The following is a 6,654-nucleotide window of genomic DNA, read 5'->3' on the forward strand; positions in this document are numbered from 1 at the left end:
CACTAATGAGAGCGCCCCTCCCTAACTTCAATGTCAACAGAACAAAGCGGAGAGGGCAAAGAATCAAAACATTCTTTTGGGGGGTTTTTTGGTTTTGTTTTAATTTGAGGTGGTGTTTATTTTTCCTTTTGTCTCTATTCCTGATATTCCTTTTGGTCATTTTTCCAACCTGTCTGCTGGCTGCCTTAGATACAGAAGGCAAAAAGGTCTCAAAACCTGAAAAACATTTTGTGAATTTCCTCTGGGAAAATATATTGGAGTTTTCAGAAGTAAACTGCAGAGGCACTGGGCATAAATGATGTGGGAAATGCCCATCAATCAAGCTTCAATTGCCTATTCCTCAAAGAACTTTGAAACAATATAGTTGGAATATTCTCTTTCCACCAAAGCCTATACCACTAAGCATCTTGAAAGAGACGTTATGGGCAGTTTCTCTGTAGATTTATTGTTCCCATGCAAGAATATCAATCTCTTTCAGTGTTGGGCAGAGGTAACATAGGTTGTGAATTAGGTGTGCCTGTTTGTCCAGAAACATGGCAAAGATAAAGAATCAGATGCCAAAGGTGCTATTCATGGAAACTGTTTTATAATACTATGTTTTACGTCAGCATGTGAATTTTAAATTTTTACACTATAAATATTTATTTTGGAAGAAATGGTTCCATCTTTCTTTTCCCACTTCTAAAATAAACACACAAACAAAAAGATACATTATCTTCAAGCAAAGTGAAAAGTAAGCAATAAACAAGACAAAATTTTTGAAACACAACAGAGGAAATCCTTTATTATCCTCAAAACAGAAACAGTTCCTATATATCGAAGAAACACTATGACATATATATGTTCAAAATATATGCACATGCAAGTCACGAATGAGTAAGTGCCAAGCCAATTAAGGTACATATATTTAAAGACTAATATTTATCTATTAACAAAATTTTATCAGTTTTTAACTTTTTCTAATTATAGATAACACAGTATGTGAGTTCTCTAATGCACTTCTGGTAGGACTGTAAATAGACACAATCTTCTTGGAAAGAAATTTATAGATATGTAGCAATGGTCTTAAAAATGTATATATTACTTGACCTAAAAATCTCTCTTCCAGGAATCTGAAGAAATTATCATAGATATACTTAAGTTTATTCTATTAAAATGGGCATTGAAGCATTATTTATATACTTTAAAGCAAACAGTCTAAATGTAAAAAAAAAAAATGATGTAAACAATGATATAGTCGTACTATGGACTTCTAAGTCACCATTAAAATTAGTTGTATGAATATTTAAAGGTACAGGAAAAAGTGCCTACTATATCACACAAAGATCTACATCCAGTTATGAAACCAAAATAAATTCCTTTTTTGTTATAGTTAAAAACCTAGTTAACTAGCTAGAAAATGCATGTATTATTTTATGCTACTGCATATCATTATCTATTCTTATATCTGTATATGTAAAGAATCAGATAAACTTACAAGAGAATGTTATCTTTTTCTGGTAGGATTTTAGTAATTTTTATTTTTATCTGAGTATTTTTCTTCTGTAGTTTGTCAATATTCTATACTTAGTATCTATTATTTTTATGATCAGATACAAGTAATAAATATTATTTAAGAATTAGAGCAAAGTCCCCTCCAGGCCATATGTCCTACCCCATGTCTCCCATTTTCTCAGTCTTTCTGCAAGACAAAATGCAGCACCATCACAATTTGATTTGAGTTACCTAAAAGCATCTGCCGTGATCCATCTCCAAGTCCTTGATGGTACTCTGCCTATCAAGGACCAGAGGTCATACTCTGGAGTCAACAAGTCTGTTTCAGGAACAATAGCTGAATCTTCTGACGGCAGCTGAATGTTTTGGTCTATCTTTTAAGGCTTGAATAAATTCTGGCCACCACTCTTTCCAATTCCCCGGCCAGCTTCTCTGCCAGGTTCCCTCATTATTCATCTCCTTTTGACAGAGATGTGAGATAGATCAAGGAGATGCAGATGATCAAGGTACAGAGAACCCACATTGTGCTTTGTCATTCAAAGGCAAAGAATCTTAGACAAAAAGTGGCAAATTCAGATGGATTTGGATTCTGAGAAAGATGTCTATTTCACTCATATATGGAGACTGAAAACCCTATAGGAGCATAGCTGCTATGACAACTTGGACCTGAGTTGTTAGGTGTCCTAGATATCGCCAATCTTGTTGCTGTCTCTGACACTGATTTTGTCACCAAAGACATATAGTTGTGAGGTACGTTCATGTTGATAAACATCATTATAGTTTAATAATTTTCACTGCTAAAGTACATTTCATTGTGTAAATATGCCATAATTTATTCATCCCTTCTCACATGTTTGGAGGTTGTTTTTTCCTGATATTCACACTGTTACACATAAAGCTGCTATGAACATTCTCATCCTTGTCTCTGTGTGCACATGTGAGTGGGTTTTTGTAGGGTACACCCTTAAAAGTGGAATTCCAGGATCACTGAGAATGCACATTCCCAATTATGCTAAGGACTGCTGGATAGCTCTCTAAAAGGGTTATACCAATTTATTTTCACATAAATCTTCATTTTGTAAGACTTAACCTCTGGCCATCTATAAGAGAATACTCTTTGCTACCAAGCTTGCTAATGGACTCTGTCTCAAGGCTTTTAAGATATGCTGGTGTCTGCTCAAGGACCACGGTGGCATAAATGGATCCCATTCATCCACAGCAACTTCGTGACCACTGGCCACAGTAGCTGCTCAGTGTTTGGTATATAAGATTTTTTTCCTTCTAAGTCTCAACTGTTAGAACCATTTTATATTAAACACAGATGTTGTAATAGGTGTAATAAAACCCCAAAACCCAAACCTGTTGCCATCAAGTCAATACCAATTCACAGTCGACCCTATAGGACAGAGTAGAACCACCTCATAGGGTTTCCAAGAAGTGGTTCGTTGGCTCGAACTGCCACCCTTTTGGTTAGCAGCAGAGTTCTTAACAACTGTGCCACCAGGGCTCTAAAAGGTGTAATAGCTTTCACCATAATTTTGCCATAATTGAAGGTTGCCTTTTGGGGCAAGGCGCCCTGGTGGCACAGTGGTTAAAGCATTCAGCTGCTAACCTAAAGGTCAGCAGTTCAAACCCACCAGCCACTCCACAGGAGAAAGACGAGGCAGTGTGCTTCTGTGAAGATTTACAGCCTTTGAAACACTATGGGGCAATTCTACTCTGACCTATAGGGTCGCTAAGAGCTGGAATCGACTCGATGGCAGTGGATTTGGTTTTTTGGGTTTTTTAATGGCAAAGAAAGAGATGCATTATCTAAATATGATCTGTGTTAGCAGGACTGATTGTAACCCCATTCATATGCTCCTGGTCTCCCCGTGTCCTGACACACTTGATATTATATTGTGTTCCGGAATTATAGCACCCAGGGCAACAATGTGACTGCCAAATTTCAACTTAATGCCTCCTCCCTGTAATTGATTAAATACTGTAATACAATTTATTAAAATAAATCAGACTGTGTAGTGGCCAAGTCACATTCAAGGGAAGCCTGTTATAGATGATCATTTCTATCATGAGGACTTGCTGCCAGAGTAACGCTTGTCTTAGGCTGGGTTCTCTAGACAAGCAAAATCAGTAAAGCAGTAACGCTTATCTTAGGCTGGGTTCTCTAGAGAAGCAAAATCAGTAAAGCATGTGTGTATACACACACACACACACACACACACACACACAGAGAGAGAGAGAGAGAGAGAGATTTATATCAAGGAAATGGCTCATAGAGGCTGTAGGTCCCAAGTCTGTGAGGCAGGAAAGAGAATTCTCCTGATTCACGTAGCCACAGGAGCTGGCAAACCCAAGATCAGCAGGCCAGAGGGCAGTGCTGCCACAGGCTGTGAAGACTGATGGTCAGCAGGCAAGACCACTGGCAAGCTGCTAGCCCAAGTTCCAAGAACCGGAGAACAGGAGCCAGCTGCAGGATCTAGAACAAGCAAAAGCCCCAGCAAGGCGAGCAGTAAGGAAGTAGGTGGAGGAGGGCGGTGAGCCACCACAGGTCGTGCCCCCACTGGTAACACTCAGCAGATTCCGTCATGGGGGCGATCACATATCAAATTTCAATAGGGAAGTGATCACAACATTATACAACTGCCAAAACACTGAGAATCATGGCCCAGCCAAGATGACACACAATCTTAACCATCATATTCATCCTAAATTGTTGCAATGTTACTACTGATATTTACTTTTCTTCTCCCAGTGGCTATCCACATCCAATCTCCTTTGGAACTGCAACTCCTCAAACAAGATGAAAGCACATGGGTGATTTTAGAACACAATCGTGTTATTTTTTGGTGTGTTTATTCATGCTCTTTTTTTGAAATGATTTTAGGTGCCTAGAATATGTTTGTTTTCTACGATTCTATTGTAAACTTTTCTGGAAGAATAAAATACATATAGAACAGTGCACTTATAAAAAGTGTTCAGATTATGTTAATAGTGAAATAATTTGGAAAAGGATATCGATAATGGTTGCACAATATAAAGAATGTAATCAATGTCACTGAATTATACATGCAGAAATTATCTAATTGGAGAATGTTTTGTTGTGTATATTTTCACCACAATTAAAAAAAGTATGCATTTTGAGTAAACAACCCTGTAACCAGCATTCAGATCAAGATGTAGAACATTACCGGACCTCACAAGCTGCCCTGTGCTCCCTTCCAGCCCCCATCCCTTACCCCAGGGTGGCCACTATCTGTTCGTGTGTTTGTTTTTAATTAGATGACAGAATAAATCATCTACATCAAACTGTTCCTTTTACATGAGAGTCCAGTAAGGCCCAGAGATAAATGGCTCACCCAAGATCACGCAAAGAGTTAGTGCAAGAACTAGTCTGGAACTTGGGCCGCTGGATGCCCTGTGCATACCCCACTGTGTACATGCCATGCTGCTACTAATCTCATTTTCATTGAGATGGCAAGAAACGCAGTGACCCATTGAAAGATACCACATTCCTCTCCATTAAGAAGACCTAGACTACCCAGTTTGAGTTTTGCCACCCAGGGTAAGTTCCCTTCTCCCTAAGCACCTCTCTGTTCCTAGAACTCTGTAACTTTGTGTCTCTCACACATGGAAAGGAGATTCTCTTTCTCTCTCTCTCTCTTTCACTCTCTCTTTACACACACACACATACACACATTTTAGGACACTCCAGATAAAGATTAAAATTTGAAAAGAAGCATGGGGTCTCATCTAGTAGAAGCATCCAATTAGGCATATTTTTGCTATGCAAATCTTTAATCTGAAGAAAAGTATGACTTAAAAGTTAGGCTCTGATCAATTATGTAATCTCAATTTCAGGAACTCTCAGAACATGTGCTGGGAATTGGGACACTTTCAATAAATCTGTATTTCCTGTCTCCAAATCAAAAACCTCTCTCCATGACCAAACAAAAACCAAACCCATTGCTGTCAAGTCAATTCCAACTCATAGAGACCCCATAGGTCAGAGTAGAATTGCCCCATAGTGTTCCCAAGTCAAACCTGATCATTGGTTACTGTTTCCCCAACCACCAGACTTTCAATTTGTCTATCAAGTTGTCCAGAGCTACTTCAGGCCCCCAATTAGTTTCAACATGCCTTCCATCAAAACTCCTGTTTTAACCCTATAATTTATTCTCAGCTGTTGGAGAATATAAAAGATCTGATAATTATACTCCTATTGAGTTTTTAATAGCTGATGAAATGTCTTACCTCACCTCTGTATATTTGCCTTTTGCATACAGTAATTATAGGCACTGTTATAAAAATGTAGAGAGGAATATTCCAGAAGTGTGGATGGCAGGGTACTCATGCCACATAGACAGACACTTATTTTCAACTTCTGGTCACTTAGACTAAAACTGATGCCATTTGGTGACCAAAAAAAAAGAAAAACTTTACCTTACCACAATAAGCACACATACACTCCTGCACATGCATACATGCACACACAGGAACACGTACATACAGGTATGCACACATATACACTTCATAGCCTACAAGGACCCTTCCAGGGACCCTAATCAAGCCTGCCTCATTTTATAGCATATTATCAATTCTGCCTGATTTCTGTCAGGAAGATTAGTTCTAAAATTATATATAAGAGCATTTGAGCCCAATTCATTTTCTCCCCCACCCCTAAATAAGTGAGAGGAAATTACACTCTATGTTAAACAAAATAATTTATTTCCCAGACATATTTCAGACTTCACGCATTTTTAAGTTGATAATATATAAAAAAGTAATTGTGTAATTACGAACACCCTTGCCAAGTAGGTAATTATTATGCTTAGAACGTGTAAAAAATGGCTTTTTAAAGATAGGGAATAAAAAGATGGTATTAAGAATTTTACTGGATCAAATAGAAGTTTCAAGTTTCATTAGAGTGGAATAAATGGCCCTGACCAAAATTGGTGTTATAAGTCTGTAAGTCCATTCTAAATAGGGTCAGTTAATGAGTTCGGGGAAAGTCTCATCTGGCTGAATTCTCATTAATATCCCTTTGCAACATTAAGTTGGCCTAGAACCAAGTCAAAGCTGATGTCTATTGTGTCTGTCCTTTTCTTGCCCTCTTCCTCTGACATCACCCCCAGCTTCAGCTTGCTACCATCTCCATTA

Source organism: Trichechus manatus, unplaced genomic scaffold, assembly GCF_000243295.1.
Source record: "Trichechus manatus latirostris isolate Lorelei unplaced genomic scaffold, TriManLat1.0 scaffold00031, whole genome shotgun sequence".
NCBI lineage: Eukaryota > Metazoa > Chordata > Mammalia > Sirenia > Trichechidae > Trichechus > Trichechus manatus.